Source organism: Equus asinus, chromosome 5 (assembly GCF_041296235.1).
Source record: "Equus asinus isolate D_3611 breed Donkey chromosome 5, EquAss-T2T_v2, whole genome shotgun sequence".
Taxonomy (NCBI): Eukaryota; Metazoa; Chordata; class Mammalia; order Perissodactyla; family Equidae; genus Equus; species Equus asinus.
Window position 1 is genome coordinate 1,529,485 of NC_091794.1, and position 20,451 is coordinate 1,549,935.

Below are 20,451 nucleotides of genomic sequence, written 5' to 3' on the forward strand. Positions count from 1 at the left end.
TCTGTTGACTGAATGCATGGTTGCAGGGAGACTAAGATGTGAACAACAGAGAGAGGGAAGCACATACTTCTTGGTCAAATGGTGCTCTTGAACCTTTCTGGCTCCACTTAACTTGAGCAAATGAAATAATCTGAGCCTCATTTCCTCCTTCGTAATTCGCGGTGAGATGTCTATAAAGGGGAAGGTTAATTGAAGCAGAGCCCACAGCACTTAGCAGAGTAGTTACTTAGTAATAGTTCCTTTCTTCTTTAGGGTCTCAATTCTTTAAAAGTGAATTTTCTTCCTGGTTAGTGTGCATTTATAAGCATTTTGAAATCCCTTTATACTGGGGTAGAAATATAGAGTGCTCTGAAGTGCTCTAAGATGCTTTACGATAGAATATAGAATATAGGATGCTTCAAAAGCATGATATTTGCTTTATTTTGAAGGTTGCTTTATTTTATTTTCTTAGTTTGCTTTCTGTGATTTACTGAGAAATATAAACTTCTCATAAGAGGAAATTCTTCATTTCCTAGCATTTAAAGAGGAGAGGTAAATTATGTCAGTAATTCAATCACATTGCTCATTTACCTTTTAGAAGAAAAAAGCAGTTCTCTTGACAAATTTTTCTCATTATTCTTTTGCTGACATCCGCTCGTGTACAAGTTCCTAGTCAGGAAACGAGATAAAGGAGCCAGGTGGCAAGTCAGATTTTCTCTCTTTTACTTTGTTTAATCTGAAAATTATTTAATTGACTTTAAAGGGAAAAAAAGAAACATCTGTACAATTATAAATGGGACAATAATAAAAAAAGATGTATTATTGAAAATATTTCTGGCCTAGTAAATAATGGACTGAAAACTGCCTAAGTGATATTTTCCAATGCAGCCCATAACAGAGCTTTTAAATAAAAAATCCGTACACAGTAGACATCCTTAAAATTTTTATTCAACCATGATTTCTAGAAGAAAGGAGTCAGAACTCCTCTGTAGTCCAGACAGAGAGGACATAAGTTCTTATGAGGAAGCTCGTCAGGCAGTGAAGAAATGCACCACTGTAAAGAACTGGAAAACAAAAGAAAAAGGGACAGATTTAGAAACATAGCTTCATGGGAATATATTTTAAATTTTAAACACCATCACCTAAAGTAGTCCTTTTTAGGTCCAAAATCTCTGCCCTCATGGAGAAAAGACAAGGTGCCAATATACTACTTCACGAGGTGTCCATGGTTTAATGGCTCTTATTACCTGTAACTTCAAATCTTCAGACTCAAAACTCAGCTTTATCAGCCAGGAGGAGGTTTTCCTGAGGTATAAGCAGATAGAGGGTGGAAGAATATGAAAATCCTTCCACATAATCATTTTTGAAGCTCAAAAAATCACTTCCTCCTAGAAAGGGGAAGTAGAACCTGCATTGACTCATTCTGGTCTCTACTAATTCATTCCTTGAATCATTAATTCATTCAAAATATACTTTTCAAGCACCGTGAGTGAGAAGCAGAGGAAGTTTAGTGCTAAGCAAAAGGAATAGAGTCCCTCCTTCATGGAAGTTACAAAGAGTGGACACAGAAGACAAAGAATCACATCAAAGCACTGCTACATAACGACCAGAGCTTTACAGCTTCATCTTCCCCGGGCATCTTATTTGAAAATTTCCAAACGTAGAGTGCATCTTTTGATAAAGTCCTGGCTAGCTGCCTGCCCAGGGCTCACCTGAGGTGGAGAGAGCTGAGCTGCCAGGTATCGGAGGATCTCATTAAGACAACAAGCCAAAATGAAAATGCCTGTGGAGGCTTGAACCACTCATGCAATGAGGTAAGCAAGAGGCTGCACCGGGGAGTGCGGATCCATCCCCCACTCCATTTGTCCCAGGCTCTGGTCAAGGTTCAGCTGGGTCAGCACAAACAGGGTATGGGGCTCCTCTCACTGCAGAGGGAAACCCAAACAAAAGGCTCCTAGGGTTTCATGGACCAGGGAGTCAAGGAAAGGGGAAGGCTAGGAGGAGAAAACTGCTAAGTCCTGAGGCAGCCTGGGGCAGTGTCTGCAGGATTCTCCCCTCTCCCCTAATGAGGGAGACTCTGGAGAGGAGCTTGAAGAAGGCCTCTAGCACAGGACTCTCTTCCACCATAAAAGGGCCTCCAAATGGACACTCCTGGGCTAGGAATGCACTATGCACAAGGGCCTGGCCAGCCAGAGGGGCTGAGTCCTTGACCCCAAGTCCATTCAGAGACTGCACTGCTCTGGCTGTGCGCTAAGACTGTGTGGGAAGGCAGCTCTCCCTTCTGAGCCTGCCAGGCAAAGGCTTTGCAATTGCCCAAGGGTGGACCCGAAACTCAAACGTAGGTTTTCAGCCAGGAGTCAGACTTCACGGGGCCTTAACACTGATGCCCAGACTCCTAGACTCCCAGAAGTCTTCATTCTTGATCACCCTCTGAATTTGCCCACCTGCTGCTCCTTCTAGTCTCTGACTCCCGCATGTGCGATCCAGGGCTGCCAGATGTCAGTCTGACCCCTGCTCTCCTTTGTTGACCTCTTTTCTCCTTCTATCCATACCCAGACAAATTTTAGTAATTCATTTTAAACACGCAAATCAATAGAATGCTGTGTGTTAGCCTTATTTTAACGTATAAAAACAGAAAAGCTTAATATTTCACAAATAACTTTAATTCTAAACCAACTCAAGTCTTATTTTAGGCTATTTGATACAATTAACTGGTTTAAATATGTTGGAATCTGTGCCAGTATTTTATTAGCGGTATTATATATAATATATAATAATTATATAACATATTAAAATATTAACATACATTATAATACTCAATTTATACATGTTCTTTACATAATTTTTATATAATTCCCTGAAATCATGAAGCACTTAAAATATAAAATTTTCTATTAAATATTTCAATCATAAATTTCTGCCTTTATTAAGAGATTTTATTTTAAAATGTCCTCAGGTTAATGTACCGTTTTGTTATCATTCAATAAATAACCCACTGGTAAAAATTAATGAAAAATAGCTTGGAAATCATATTATCTTTTTCCTTGGTCATTATCTTATTTCAAATCCCACTTATGGGGTTAAAAACTAGTTAGAGGATTTTTTTAGATGAGAATTTTTTGTAGTAGTCACTCTGAATTTGTGTTTTAGGTTTATAAATATTTCATAAATGGTGGCACCAGTAAGTCTGATTATAATGAGCCCCAAAGATAAGAAGAAGGAAGTCACATCCTCCTGAATAAAATATGTTCCCTTTTAAATATCACAAATGACATTATTTCAATCAAGAAAATTGTAATCCTATTGGAATAATACTTAGCATAGTCTAGGCAAAAGATTGAAAACTTTTGAAAATATTTAAAGTAAAATCATATGAAACTCTAGGTAAAGATTTTGGAATTTTTGGTTAGTTTCAATCTTTTGGAAAAAGAGCTTATTTTAAGATTTAAAAAAAAATTTTATCAGTTAAATATCTTATTTAGAAATGGGAAATAAAATACATGTTTTAATATAGTTACAAAATATGAATCTAGAAGTGATACTTTGTTTTATGAAAATAAAATTGTATGTATTAGAGTCCTTTCAAATGCCTCTATCCAGAGAATGAATATTATGAAAAGTTATTCGAATTCAGCATGTAGCTGTCATTTAACTCTTTAATATTGGAATTTCAAGATTTTTATGGTTTTCTTACATAAACTTTGATTTTTAAGCTTTTTCCATCAATCGTGATATATGATCGAGTTGATTTAAAGGGTTGTCTGAGAATGTGACTAACTTCAAAACCATGTTCCTAAGTGCACTCTATTGCCCTTGCAAAGAAACTTAGATTCACACAGAAAGAAGGGTCAGAGATAAAGAAGCCAGGGCAGTGCGGAAAGCCACCAATGAAGCATTTGGCACTATGATGATTTCTGGGCCACAGAAATAAAGAATCCTAGATTTCAACAATAGTAATGTGTGAGACTGTCCATTTCATGGTTTATGCTAATAGAAATATGATTACCATAAAATGATACATCTAGATCTTACCAAACAGAGCTTCCTTTACCTAAACTGTCAACCAGCTCCTCAGACACGAGGGGCGTGAGCTAACCCTTGGAGGAGTCATAACCAGAACCTTCTCACAGGGTCCCACCTGGTTCTTATCTGGTAAGACAGGGGACCAGTAACGCTGGTGCTGGAGGCACAGCCACCCAGGTTCAGCTTTTGCCTGGGAGCTCACACACAGATACAAGATTCCTCCACTTAAACAGCGAGAGTTTTCTCCATTAGAAAATTGCTCATGAATCTTGTCAGATCTACATCCCTGGGAATTCTGAGCTGGAAAGTTTCATAAAGATCCTCTAATCTCATGTCATCTTTTCACAGATGAAAAATTAATGTTTAGAGAGTTTTAGAACTTGTCAAAATTTAAGCACGATGATTCATCAAGTATGTGTGATGGGATTTGTGTAGCTAATGAAGCTGCGAAGCACTCTCAGAATCTGGATTTCTCCATTGCCTGTGCATGAATCTTGCTATGACACAATATTGATCAAAATTTTAATATTGCATGGATTTTACATCACCTCCTGAGACTGTGATTAATTAAGATGTAAATGGATACTTTTTATTTTTTTGGTTTTTTTCAACATTACAAGATATTAGCAATGAAGCTGGAGGAAATACTGATATGAAGGGAGTAGGCTTGTTCTATTGTCTTCCAGCATTTAGCATCCTCTGTACGGATTTCAGAATATATTTTCAGTGGATATTTTGCTTTGGGCTGTAAGGACAGAATTTGCACAGGATGGTGTTGTTATGACTCACAAGATTGTCTTGAAAGATTATACAAGTTTGTATAACCAACTCACCTACCATTTTCCTGCATTATGGCAAATAAGGGCTGTTCTTTCCTAACATAGTTCACAGATGAGTGAAATTGTGGCAAATAATTAACTATAAGCTTCCTCACCTTTGTGTTCAGGTCTTTCTATTAATATGTATTGTAGTATATAAATAGATAAAACTATGTAACTCACAACTTTATAAGTACCTATACATGTATATAAATAAGTAATGTAAACATAGCAACCCACTTGAGTGTACTTTTGGTTTCATATGTATTTAGTAGTAAACACAACTTATATGCCTAGCGTAAATTAGATTCATAAAACAAAATTTGCTTTTCTGGGCAGAAAGTTACTTCCTCACTCTAAGAAGAATCTTCAAACTGTGTAAATATTATATCTTACCTCCTGGACATTCCATCACACTTAGTGTTTCAAATAAAGATTTAACTGAGATTTAACTAGACACTTATAGAGTGTTATTGCTAATTGAAAATGGTACTTGAAGCACTTAATTTGAAGGACTGCTGATTTTTCTGATTAAAAATCTGTCTCTGTGTAGACATGAGATCATATCATAAGTTGTCTTGTGTTTTCAACATCGTTATCCCTTAGTTAAATGAGAGCATCTATATAACCATAATAGTTTGATATTAAGATTCATATTTCCATCTTTATCTTGAGAAAATTATTTTCAAACAAACATTTAATCTTTAACTTCTAAGAACTTCAAGTTGCGTTGTAGGATAGTCTACTTGAATATTTTATATTTATAATAATAAATAAAGGCCAACTCAATAATAGCGTCATGTCTAGATTCTAGAGGCAAATAATTCAGTACAAGAACTTTCAATAAGGAGGTTATAATAGTCTCTCCCACGATCTATCGTGACCAGTAACCAGGGGCAAGGGATGTGGTCTCTTTCAGGCCAGCACAGGGGTTACAAAGAACAGCCTGCAGGACAAATTCAGCCTGAGGCCTGTTTTTGTGTGGCCTAGGAACTTAGAAAGATTTTGACATTTTTAAAGTGTGGTAAAAAATTTAAAAAGAAAGTGACAGTGACTGTATGGGTCCTGCAAAACCTTAAATATTTACTGTTTTTATTTCACAGAAAAAATTTGCTGACTCCTGTTCTGTTGTGTTAGTTCAAGGCCAGACTCCTTACTAAGTGTGTATCCTTAGACTTGTTACTTGAAATTCTTAGTTTCCCAGTTTCATCATCTGTAAATAGGGGTGGTAATAGTTTCCACCTCATAGGGTCACTGTGAGGACATATGGATTTACATTTGTAAATTTCTTCAAATGTAGAGGAAATTGATAAATGTTGGTCCTTGATAAATGTTTGGTGGCAATATAATCTATTAAATAAGACGTGAGATTTAACGATAGCAATAGCAATCTTCTGAATTTACAGAAAAAGTAACTTTTCAGCTATTGATGAGATGCTTAAACAATATATCTGTATAAAAGTATGAATAAAATTAATGAAAGTAAATTTAGATATGTATGTGTGTGTATATATATATATTTGTAGTTTTTTTCATACTAGCTACCATCTCCTTTGTAGCTCCTGTATGCTAGAAATGTGCTCATTATGTTACTTCTAGCACATTTTGACTAGTACTCCAAATAACTGTGGAAAGAAGATTATATCAAATCCAATTTCCTGGAAAATCATCTCAGAGATCAAGATATATGTGGAGGGAGGTTATTGCAAAGTGCTCCCGGGAGCAACACATGGGAGGGAATGTGGGCAGCAGGATTGGGGTGAGAAAGGGTGGCCTGTGATGCCATTGCCACCAAGACTCCCGATAGGTAGTCATGGAGCAGGCACTGCCATTCAGGTGTGCTGGACATTGAAGCAAGGGGCGGGCCTTTTTGTCCCCCATGAACCAGTTTTCAATGGAGGTTGCTTTGGGGTAGGCAGTTCTCTTTGACTGGGAGCAATTCCTGGGGAGAAAAGCAATTGGGAAACATTAGCTGGCAATGTTCCTAAGCCTCCTTGATTCTGGGATCTGTGTGCAATATCACAACAGCCTAGCCTTTGTGCAGCTCTGCTTCAACAGTGAGTTGGCCTTGGGAACTGGTCCTCCAAGATTCTGGTTTATGTCTTACCTGGAGAAGTTTAGAAGCTGAAGAAAAGGAGACAAACCACAGCCTCAGTCCCAGCAGCTGGTAGTAAAACGTACGTGGTATTCATCATCTTCCTCCTTTCCCTATTCTGGATTCCCCTCAGCATCGACCAGCACCGGGGCTGGTTGAGGGCTTATGTGGTGAGGTGACTGAGATCCTTATTCCTCAGGAACCTGAGCCCCTGGCCACCATGCCTTTCTCAAGCTCTGGCTGGTGCATTTGTTCATTAACCATCAAAATTGGCAGTGAAATACCAAGAGCTACTCCATGGGCCACATGGGCGCCAAACATATTCTTCTGTCCCCTCTATGTAACATTAACCCTATGTTTTCCTGCTTATTAAGGCTGTTTACCTCTGCCAGGCTGGATACTGCTCCTTGACTGGTCTCTTGCAACAAAGAGCCTGAAGATTCAACGCAATCCCAATCAAAATCCCAGAAGGATTTTTTCAACAAAGTACTCCTAAATTTATATGGAAAGGCAAATGGACTACAATGGGCAATGCAATATTGAAAAATAAGTGCTAAATCGGAGAACTCACCTTATCTGATGTGGAGACGTCGGATAAAGCTACAGTAATCAAGAAAGTGTGGTATTGGAGTAAAGTCAAGACAAAGAAATCAAGCGAACAGATTAGAAAGTTCAGATAGACTCCATCTTAGTCCATTCAGGCCACTGTAACGGGATACCGTAGACAGGGTGGCTTATAAACAACAGAAATTTATTTCTCACAGTTCTAGTGGCTCGGAAATCTAAGATCAAGGTGCCAGCAGATTCAGCAACTCGTGAAAGCCCACTTTCTGGTCATGAATGCACTATGTCCTCCCATGGGAAGGAGCAAGGGAGCTCTCTGTGGTCCTAACAGAATAAGAGGGGCACTAATCCCATTCACGAGGGCTCTGCTCTCATGGCCTAATCACCTCCCAAAGGCCCCACCTCCTAACACCATTACACAGGGGTTAGGTGTTTCACTACCGTGTAACTTATTATTATTAAAACCATCTAAATGACAAGGCTGAGCTATTATACAACCATTAAGAGAATTTCATGCAGCATGGAAAGATGTCTTATGAATAAGAGCAGGTTAAAATAAAATAGGATGGAGAGTCTAGCCCCATTAACGAAAAAGAATATGAAAATGTGTGCATGTGCTAAAAGAATTCTAGAACATGTACCAAAATGCTAACATCAGTCATTTTTTTGTTATAAAATCAACTGAGTGATCTCTACATTCCTATTTATATTTTTCTGTATTTCTGAAATTTTTTGAGTGAACATGCATTATACTTTAAATATAGAAAAGAGAGTTTTCTTAGTGGGTATTTTCATATTATTATTATTTTTTTTTTTGAGGAAGATTAACCCTGAGCTAACATATGCCATCAATCCTCCTCTCTTTGCTGAGGAAGACTGGCCCTCAGCTAACATCCGTGCCCATCTTCCTCTACTTTATACATGGGACGCCTGCCACAGCATGGCTTGCCAAGCGGTGCCATGTCCACATCCGGGATCTGAACCTCCAACCCGGGGCCACCAAAGCAGAACGTGTGAACTTAACTGCTGCGCCACTGGGCCAGCCCTGTCTTAGTGGGTATTTTCATATTAAATGTTCAAAACATATTATCTAGATTTGTACAGAACACAATTTCTTAGACATATAATTAAATTGCCTCACATCAAGAAATTTTTAATCATGGAAGTTGCTATATAAAGCTATAAGTATTTGCTACACATCACATATATCAAAAGCCCCTCTTTGGTACAGCGAGGATTACGTTCCATTGGCGTTAGGTAGACTATGGCTGGTTGTAGTTAGTATCAGGTGAATACCCGTGAAACATGATTCTTTCTGGTGGAAGCTTTAGGAACCGGACATGAATCATTATGTTTTCTCTTTCTCTGCAATGATCCAACTTGTGGCTCTTCCCTCAGCCCAGAACATAGAGACAGGAACCACAGATCAAATCTCCTAGCCACACTGTAAAGGATATGTAGAGTGAGGAAGAATCACCCTGTGTCGTTTTATCATATCATCTTCTTCCTCCATCAAATACAGACAGATGCTCCCTAAAGAGATTTGCGTGTTACAGCAAGATGACATTTCTACTCAATATCTGTGACTCAATAGGTCACTTTATTAGAACTTCCGTGCTAAACTTCAAACAACTCTCCAAAGGTTAATTTGAAACTTGAAATACTTAGATTTGAAGAGTGTTTGTTTACTTTACAGTAAGCATTAATAAATACAATTTTTTTGCCTTCATGGTTTAATTAAATAGCTACCTTTTTTGTTGTTATGTCATTTTTGTCATGTGAAGTGAAAAAGAATCAGGGAAATAGTTGTTTCAAACAGACGGGACAGGAAAGAGTTTTGTCATGATAACTGGGATTCTGTAGTGTGTAACAAAGAAAGGTAATGAAAGTTTCTAGAATTCGAATTGGGGAGACAGAAAACAGTGGATGTGAAAACATGACGAGAAGCTGTGATGCTAATATATTTGAAGTAAATGTTCTTCCTAAAAAGTAGCCGAGGAAAGAATTATATATTTAGAAGGAGTAGTTTGAGAAGATGTTTTATATAAAAGAAAACAAATAAGCAAATAATTCTTGATTTGAACAAAGGAAGATGACAAAAAAGTGTTGGTAGGTGCCGCCAAACTATAAATGAAGATACAACTCTTCCGTTTTCCATTTTGTCTGGTGGAGATTGTCGTTTCCAGCTCCCCCTCCTCTGTGTTCTTCACATTGTAATTAGATACATAGCGTACCTTTGATTCTCCTCACTAAGCAAAACCTAGCAAGCTTGTGATAAATTTGCTATTTCTATTGGTGTTCTAAGCTTTTTAATTGCAAATATTCCCCATTGTAAATCCAGTTAAAGATTTTCTTTTGTTTCCTTTGTTGATGGCAGCTTTGCATTTTCAAAAAAGATATACAATGCCTAAATGTTTTTCCCTATCTAAGCCCTACTAATTCATTGATTTTTAATTTTCTGTAAAGAAAATCATGTTATTCTCGTTTCCTTATTTCTCTTCTTTCATTTTTTTTTTTTTTTGAGGAAGATTAGCCATGAGCTAACTACTGCCAATTCTGGCCCTGAGCTAACATCCGTGCCCATCTTCCTCTACTTTATGTGTGGAACGCCTACCACAGCATGGCTTTTGCGAAGCCGTGCCATGTCCACACCGGGGATCTGAACTGGTGAACCCCAGGCCAGCTAGAAGCAGAATGTGTGAACTTAACCGCTGCCCCACTGGGCTGGCCCCTATTTTTTTTTTTCTTAAAGATTGACACCTGAGCTAACAACTGTTGCCAATCTTCTTTTTCTTGTTTTCCCTGCTTTTTTCTCACCAAATCTCCCCAGTACATAATTATATATTTTGGTTGTGGCTCCTTCTAGTTGTGGCATGTGGGACGCCACCTCAGTATGTCTCGATGAGCTGTGCCATATCCGCGTCCAGGATGCAAACCAGTGAAACCCTAAATACTGAAGTGGTGTACACAAACTTAACCACTCCGCCACGGGGCCGGCCCCCTCTTCTTTCATTTTTTTCCTCCTCCTCTCGTTCTTCCTCTTCTCCTGTTTTGGAAGTAGAAGAATTGAAAGATGAAAAAGAATTGACATGATCCAAAGTAACAAGAAGTTCAGAAATGTAGGCGTAAGTTATCAATTTGACATAAAGTATGGAAAAAATAACATTAAAATTCTGACTACTCAGATAATTAAAAATTTCATTAAACTCTCAGCCCCAATAATCCCCTAAGCAACCATAAGAATATAGAAGAGCATATCATTATAAATATTGTGACAGTATTTTGTTTGGTATTTCTTTTGCTCCACTGAGAAATAGTTCCTTTTTCTGCTTAGGGTCGTGTGACATTGGTGAGCTTGGAACAAATCAAAATACCATAAGGAATACAGCATCAATTCTGCAGAAGCGTGCTGGCAGCAACATGCGGGGCAATTAACACACACTCACACAGTCTATTAAACCACACGATAATAGATCTTTTGTGTTCAGGTAACTAAGTAAGCTATTCATTTAAAATATTTATTAGAGCTCTTTTGTTTTCCTTCACATTCAAGGATTTCAAAGAGAATGGCAATGTTAATGCTTCCTCTAAATGCTCTCCTTCTTATGGCAGACTCTATTTTACCCATCTGCTTATGATGACGGGACTGCTGGTTTCTCATAAAAGGAAATTATATGAGAGTGACTGTCATTCCCTTGTGATAATTCTTTTCTCTAGTCTACAACGTTCAGACTTGAGAAAATGGAACCAGTGCTTATTTTTATGTGGTGACTACTATCACAGCCATTTTAATGTAATCACATTATTTACCATCTGTTCTTTGTTTAGCCAAAATTGATTTTCTATATAGTTCCTTTGGACATTTGAGACAAATAAGCCATTTATTTGTGTCAGTTTAATGTCTTAGCTACTAGAATTTTAGAAAGAAAATATTTTCACAGGACAATATATTTCCAATAGCCTCTAATGAAGTATACTTTTGAATTATCTCATTTTGTTTTATAGTTTTTTAAAAGGGGATTATGCATAAGCTTCATTATTTTTAAGGCCTTATATCATAATGAAAGTGACAATTCATTGTTTTAAAATGAACATTGATTTATTTTTAGGGTATACTGAAAAAAAGAGATTATGCAGCTGTTTTCTAACGTCTGGAAGCTATTTCACACCATGTGACCGTCTCCCACGTGGTCAATTCTGTCATCGCGTAACATTAATTTGAGAAAAGCATACAAATTTGACAATAGTTTCTATATTGGACTAAATTTAACATAATGTAGTATATGATGTATTATAAATTATTTATCAGCGTTGTGCCCCTCAGCTAAAGACCGCCAGGACCAGGATTGGGGTTGGCACTTTCTGCAACAAGAAAGACCCACTCCATGGGGGCAGGGGCAAGACTTCCGGAGGGGCCTTCCATGCTGCTTTTTAAGGGGACTGAGCCTGTGGTCGGTGGTTGCGGAGATGTTTCAAGAAAGTTGTGTTTTCCTCTGAATTAGGTGCTTTCAGAAAGTGAGAATAATTCTATAATCAGGTATCTTATTTTCATTCAGTGGATGGGGGAAATGGAGCTAGGTTACAGTTGTAGCTGGTAAAGAAGTAACAAGTTCGCTGGGAAGAGAACTTGCGTGGTCATGTCTGTGGTCTGCAAAGGTTCTTGTTTCTGTGTGTGAACAGACAGGCTTACAGAGCAAGCTTCTGTTCTCATCTGATGCTCTGTGAAACTTTTTATGCTCAGCAGGAGAACACAGTGGCCCAGCTTTTGGTGAAGGACCAGCTGGCATGTTTCAGGGCTGACTGCCCTTCTCTTTCTTTTACAGATGTTAACTATGGTCATTGTCATGGACTGAATGTTTATGTCTCTCCAAATTCGTATGCTGAAGCCCTAACTCCACTGTGATGGTACAAGAAGGTGAGACCTTTGGGAAGTAATTAGGCTCAGAGAAGGATTTGGGGTGGGGTCCCCTTAGTGGGATTAGTGCCCTTAGAAATGGAGGAAGAGAAAACAGGTCCTTTCTCTCTCTCCACCATGCGAAGATACAGCAAGAAGGTGGCAGTCTACATGCGGGAGGAGGCTTCTCACCAGATGGTGGATCTGCTGGCATCTTGATCTTGGACTTCCAGCCACTAGAACTGTGAGAAATGAGAGTCTGTTGTTTAAACCCCCCAGTCTATGGTATTTTGTTATAGCAGCCTGAGCTGACTAAGACAATAATCAAATGTTTGATTCTTACATGTTGAATTATTGTAAAAATTTATAATTAATGTGTGCCATTATGATTTATATTGACCCTTTGCATGATGTCATGATTGATGTCATTAATTAGCAATATTATTGAATTAGTTACCTGTTTGTTTTGTTTTGTGGTGTCACATGAACATTGACATGTTATAGTAAGTGAAGGATCAAATTTTCACCTGTCATCAACATATAATATGACTCTTCCAGGCAAAGAATACTTAAAAAACCATTGCTATCTCTACAACACGTGGGAAAGTATGGGGGTAGACGGACATATGGGAATAAAATCTACAGGTTAAGGGAAAAGAGCTACGAAATCACAGAGTCATTTTAATTTAAGCAGGGAACCAAATTTAAAAATAACATATTATAGGGGAAAAAATGAATCCTGTACAAATCAGTTGCTAAATATTCAGTAATTTAATACTGTTCTGAGTAAGTATTTAAGCAAAGACACAGCACAGTTTAACTTAAGAGCCTCAAATAATAAGCGAATGCCATGGTTCTGATCATTTAGAGCAAGAATGCGTCAGACGACTGTGGTTAGGGATTAGCATCAGGTCTCTATTGAGGCGAACAGAGATTTAAATCAGAACTCAATATACATATATTATAATTCCTTACATGTAAATGTAATTTCTTGAGTGTTTCCAGTCTTCCTCAACAATCTTTTTTTGGATATGCACAAATGCCAAGATCAAAAGCCTTTTGAATGATGGTTAACCATGTCCACTAGCCCAAGAGAGCAAGGTGGTGCCTTACAAATACCTAAAAGTTAAGGTGTGGCTTTGGAATCAGAGAGTGGATGGAGGGTGGAAGAATGTGGAGGAGCCTAAACCCCGTTAGGGAAAGCCTTGGACAGACCATCAGTAGAAACGTGATGTTAGGGACACCATTGCTGAGGGCCCAGAAGGAAGGAGCAACTAGTGACTGTAAACTGAAAGAAAGGGGATCCTGGTCCGGGCAGGGAGCTTAGCAAAATCGTGCCCTACGGTTGCGTGGGAGATAGAAGCTGAAAGCCGGACACTTTGATAAACACCTACAGAGAGTCCCAAGTGATGTTGAAGGTGCCTGGACACTCCTTACTGTTTGTAATAAAATGTGAGGAGAGAGCAAATGGGAGAGAAATCTGTTAGAAAGAAGGAAGTGGGACTGGAAGATTTGGAAAATTCTTAGCCACTCCATTGGCAAAAGATGCTAAGAGACAGAAATTGCTGCTGAATGAATGCAAGGAGCAAAAGCCATTGCGACTGTACAACCATTTGTTATAACTTCAAAAAGATTTCTTAAAAGGTCAGAGTATTCAGTCACAGGAGGGTCCTTCCAAGAAATGTCCCTTCCCTGAGTAGGACAGTTGATGGATCAGTTGCTTGTCACATCTGAAAGGCTGATTCCACGGAACCAACTCTTCTTCCTTGACTCCATGTTCATAAGGAAACATTTACTGATAACATGGTCTGTGTGTGCATGTGCGTGTGTTTTGACATGAATAGAAAGCAGTGATCAGTCAACATGGACAAAGTTGGTAGCATTTTGGTCTATTTGATAGTTATAGATGCTATTACAAATGTATTTTATACCAGAGTCTCTTGTCAGTGTGATCTCTGCAAGGTTCTTCTCCAGCCTCCTTGGATCACAGCTCTTCAGGGAGCTGAAGAACACCATCAGAACCAAGAGCAGAACTCTGAGTGACGGGGAGACCTGGGTGTACATATTTTCCCCTGGGCTCAGCCGGAGATCTGGGGCGTGTCTACTGTAAATGAGAAACATACAGTGAAGGACTACCATGGGGACATCTTAATATTCATCACAGCTTAAGAATCGTTGCATGAGATGAGACAGCTATGATTAATCCATTTGAAAATAAAGCGGAAGAGTTGAAGAGATGCTAATAAATATATAACTACTCTGGAGTAACAAAATATGTTTTGAAGTATTTGATAAAATTGTAATAGCGAGATGAAAAACATTTTCAAATAGCTAAATATATATGAAATGTAAGTACATTTCATAATGAACAATTACTTATGATAAACTATGAAAATAGATGTAGAAAACACATTGAAAAATACAAAATCCCCATGTAAAACAGGGTAACATTATTTAGGTTACTTAAATTTAGCTGGATCATTGAACCATTATCCCCATCTTAAAAAGCAACTACAGAGTAGTCCAGAGGGCTCTTTGAATAGACATTAATTTTTATACAAAATCATACTCCTCTTTAAGCATATTATCATTTGTCATTTCTGCATACAGAAGCCTTTTAAAAGTGAATTACAGCAACAATATGCAAAACGAAGCTTCACAGTGGAATTTTTATCTTATAAAACATAAAGCAGATACTTTATTTTACTTAATTCTGAGTACTATATAGCTAAGAAAGACGATAGTAAATTTATTACTAGACATTTTTGCTGAAATGCTTGAAATTAAACATGTTTTCTGGGCTCAGCAGAAAAAATCAAGTAAAAGCCTCACCGTCTTGTCTTAGGACAGCAGATGGCGGATGGGCTGGGGTGGAGTGGCCGTGGCTTCTGAGCAGGCGGATCGCGCAGCCGCCAGGACTCTGAAACGTCTTGTGTTCGTCATGTGACTTTTGCTACCGGGATTTTTCCATTAGATCTTTATAAAAATGCATTTACTTTATTTTAGGAACATAAAAATAGTTAAATAGTCATTCAAACAAGTGACATATTCTATATACAAATAAATGCATTTTTAGGCTAATTAAAATGACTCAATATAGATTTTCCCACAACGAAACAAAAATGTGTCACTAACCAAACATTTACAACTCTGGATTCTTCGAGCAAAGGATCCTCTCGCCGTCGCTGAACTTTCCATCCTGTGCTTCAGCGAGAGCATGTGGACAACCACATGTCCAGTGCGAGACACAGGGGTTTTCCTCGTTCCCTCTCCTGCTTCCTCTAGGAGTCAGCCGAGGGAGCCTCGCCCCAGTTTCCAAAGCACGTGAGTAGGAAAATGCGACCGAGGCATCCCGAAGGTTGGCTGACGACACCAACACGTGACAGCGCTGAAGCCCCCACGTTTTTAGCCTGCTGCTGCTGTGGAGTCTACAGAAAGTAAAAGCTTGACTGAGCAGGCCCCTTTCCATGGGGAGCTGACCAAACTCTCTTTCACGGAAAGTTCACAACGCCCTTAGTGTCTCAGTAATTTTTTCAGGGTATTTGTGACCAAAAAAAAGGGCAATAGTTTTGATTATTAATACGTAGTTCAAAACAATTACATACATATTTATGTCTTAACAAATTAATAGCTGTTTGAAAAAAATAATACATGTACATTGAAAAAAAGACTATTCTAACTTTGTTCTTAGATAACTATGATTATTTACTAATGTGACGTGTGTGTCATGCACTGAACGATTCACTTGTTGCTTGACTTATAAGAGCCTTATCGTGATCACAGGTTTAGTATGCAAATGAAGACTTACATCCTTAACACGGAGAAACGAAAAGGATAAGAGTTTGCTGGCATAGTGGAGCCACTTCACCAGTCCTTGAAAGTACATATATTGCACGTTTATTTGTTAGAAAAATAAAACCATTATTATGTAGGCTCTTGTGAGCTGGATTTTCAGTTATTTGTGTGGTTGTGTTATTGTAGTTTTAAATAAATACCATCCTAAATGTTGAAAGAATTATATTATTGTTTCTCCAGATATAATTAAAAATTTCACCATTAAGCAACATTGGGAAATTACAAAAAGAGGCTAGAAACTACTATTTAGTTATCAAAGGCCAGCAAGTTCCACAGCAGTAATTAAAACATCAAAGATCACTAGATTTTTGTAGCTCCTTCACCTAGGCAACAAAATCACACAGCATTATAAAATTTCTAAGAAAACGCTTGTTATTCTTCAGTTCATAAAAAGGTTATTTGTTAAAAAAGCAATCAATCATAGCATCTTCTTTTTCCTTTTATTTTATCACCACAATGAGTTTAGTTAACATCCATCACCTCATATTTACAGGATTTTTTCTTGTGATGAGAACTTCTAAGATCCAAACTCTTAGCAACTTTCAAATATATGATACAGTATCATTAACTTTAGTTACCATGATGTATATTACATCCACCAAAACTTATTTATCTTGCAACTGGAAGTTTGTACCTTTTGACCACCTGCACATTTTCTCTGCCCCCAGGCCCCCGCCCCGGGAACCAACATGTTCTCTGTATCTATGAGCGTGTTTGTTTAGATTCCACATCCCACTGACAGTGTACAGAATTTGTCTTTTTCTGTTTGATTTATTTCACTTGGCATAATGCCCTCAAGGTGCCTCTATGTTGTTGCAAATGGCAGAATTTCCTTCCTTTTATGGCTGAATAATACTTCCCGATAGATTTATATCACATCTTCTTCATCCATTCATCTATTAATGGATGCTTTGGTTGTTTAGATTTCTTGGCTGTTGTGAATAATGCAGATATCTTTTCACTACAGTGATTTTGTTTTCTTCAGATATTTATACCCAGAAGTGGAATTACTGGGTCATATGGTAGTTCTATCTTTAATTTTTTGAGGAATCTTCATAATGTTTTCCATATTGGCTGCAACCAATTTATATTCCCACCAACAGTGCCCAAGGATTCCCTTTTCTCCACATCCCGGCAAACACTTTTTATCTCTTATCTTTTTGATAATAGCCACTCTAACAGGTGTGAAACGATATCTCATTGTGGTTTTGATTTGCATCTCCCTGATGAATGGTGATGCTGAGCATCTTCTTCATCTACCTGTTGGCCATCTGTATGTCTTCTTTGGAAAAATGTCTATTCAGTACCTCTGCCCATTTTTTTCGTCAGATTCTCTTTTTTTGCTATTGAGTTGTATGAGTTCTTTATATATTTTGAATGTTAACTCCTTAGCAGATATATGATTTTCAAATATTTCTCCCCTTTTGTAGGTTGTCTTTTCATTTTGTTGATGGTTTTCTTTGCTGAGTAGAAGCTTTTTTAGCCTGATGTAGTCCAACTTATTTATTTTTGCTTCTGTTGTCTTTGCTTTGGTGTCAAATCCAAAAAATCATCACCAAGATGCATGCCAATGAGCTTACATTCTATGTTTTCTTCTGGGATTTTTATGGTCTCAGGTCTCACACTCAAGTCTTTAAACCATTTTGAGTTGATTTTTGTGTGTGAGTAAGATAGTGGTTCAGTTTCATTCTTTTGCATGTGGCTGTCCAGTTTTCCCAATACCATTTATTGAAGAGCTTCTCCTTTCCCCATTGCATATTCTTGGCTCTTTTGTCATACATTAATTGACCACATACACATGGGTTTATTTTTGGGCTCTCTATTCTGTTCCATTGATCGACCTATCTATTTTTGTGTTAATACCATACTGTCTTGATTACTATAGCTTTGTAATACAGTTTGAAATCAGGGAGCATGATGCCTTCAGCTTTGTTTTTTCTCAAAATTGCTTTTGCTGTTTTGGGTCTTTTGTGGTTCCACGTAAACTTTAGGATTGTTATTTCTGTTTCTATGAAAAATGCCATTGGAATTTTGATAAAGATTGTGTTGAATCTGTATATTTCTTTGGGTAGCATGGACATTTTAACAATATTAATTCTTCCAATCCATGATCATGGAAACATCTTCTTTTAAAAGATTTTCCCACTGACTTTGCACAAATTGCTATAATAAATTCACAGGTGGAATGCCAAGGTACTACATGAAATGGATCTTCCTGGAATCCTGATTCAAGTTTTGATGCAGTGATAAAATTAGGTGATATTGAAACAAAGCAAAACAATTCAAACAAACAAAAACACCGGGTCTGTTTCACTGCCTGCACTTACTATTAACACCATGGACATGACGTGGAGATTAAACACTGATGCTACATGCAGACATTCGAGTCTGGAGGATGTTATGGTAGTTACTCCACAGCACAGAGAGTGACAATAGTCCGCTAGTGGTCTGGGCAACTGTGGAAAAGTCCTTGGGTATTTGAATAACATTTGCTTCTGGATCGTAGAAATGGACAATGTTGCCTCTAATACAGACATAGGTGATTTTCAACAAAACAAAAAGCACTTACAGTTTTTAAAATCTCTCCCTTATTATGATGAGTGAGAAAAGTAAAAGTTATAATCTAATTTTTTTTACTAGTTTTTAAGATTTTACACAACATGGATATCTTTTTAATTTACCCCTATGCTTTTCAAAGATAAACTTTTGAAATTCAGTCTCTTATTGATTTCCTTACAGATGAAATGTACTCGCATTGAGTCCCCTTAAGAGTCATTTATTATTTCGCTATTTATGGTGCCTGAATATTTTTGAACAAAATTGTTTTCAATGATCTGCCTTTCTTGACAGCAATAATAGTATAATTACATTAACATTGTGACAGAGGTAGAAATACTGGTCCTGAATCACTCATACAAATGAATTTTGTAATTATTCAATGCAATCTGACTGAAGCAGTATTTGTTATTATTTATTTAACCTCTTAAACCTAACATTCAGAATGTATTGGTTATGTTTCAGCACATGGTTTAAAATGACCATTTGAGTTATTGTGTGTGCGTGTTGTATTTATTTTTTTCTTTTGTTTTTCCATGTGCATATTTTAGTATGATTGTTAACTAATTCACTGTCTGTTGGATTCCAAAAGCATATGTTTCAAGGAAAAAGCAAACTAACAACAGCAATAAAAGAATGAAAACAAGTAAAAGACTGTTTGCACTTCTAAAATCTTTGAAAATGATTATAATTCAGTAATACACAATCTGCTATTGGGGATGCTTCAGTGTACTTCTATAGTGTAAATGAATATTGTAGGTTCTCAATACGTTTTATAGAAAGTTATATTTTATATCACTTTACTTAGGGCCTGGATTGATGTGCTTCGTTTTAGAAAGCAGACGCACTGTTGTTAATTCAGTCCCCATAGAGGAGACGTTTGGTAACACAGTCATGGGAGGATTAGATGAGAGTCAGCCGCGGGAATCTATCTATGAAACGCTCTCCAATGCTGCAAAACACAGCGGCAGCCAGTGGATCTACGGTGAATTCCTATTTTTCTTCTTTTCTATGTCTGATCTCGAGAAAGTGATTTCACTCCTTTAGGTCTCAGTCTTATTTTAAAAATGAAAGAGCGTGATTACACTATTCTAAGTGTCGCTCTAGGTTTAAAAACCAGCATAAATGTGAAAACAGAGGCTCTGGTATAAACATATACATATATATCTTAGTAACATTGTGGAAAGATTTAAATTCATTTTCAATGTGGAAAATATCCAACTAAACACTATCTAGAAATTTGAACTAAGGGTGGAGTATTCTAGATTAATTATCTTTAGACTGACAAATAGAAATGGCAAGCAATAGAATATATTGGAGTATATGAGGAAGCCATTTGGTATAAACCTAATTTGGCCTGACTTTTTTTTTCCAAAGGGACCTGACTGTGGCCATTGAGTACGCATTGTATATCTGCTTTAAAACATTTACTATGGCGAGAACAAATGGCTTGAGATAAAGGTGCAACTTCCCCCCACATTGGCATTTCCTTAAGGATAAGCATCTTTCCTTAGGCTAGGAACTGATTGCTGTGCTCACCTTTGACCACCCAGCTCACCTGTGACCACCCAGCTCGAGACAACAGACCTGCCACCCTGCTGTGTTCACCGAGACAGCAGACTTACCTGCTGTTTCCATCAATCGCCGTGCCGACAGAGCAGTCTCGC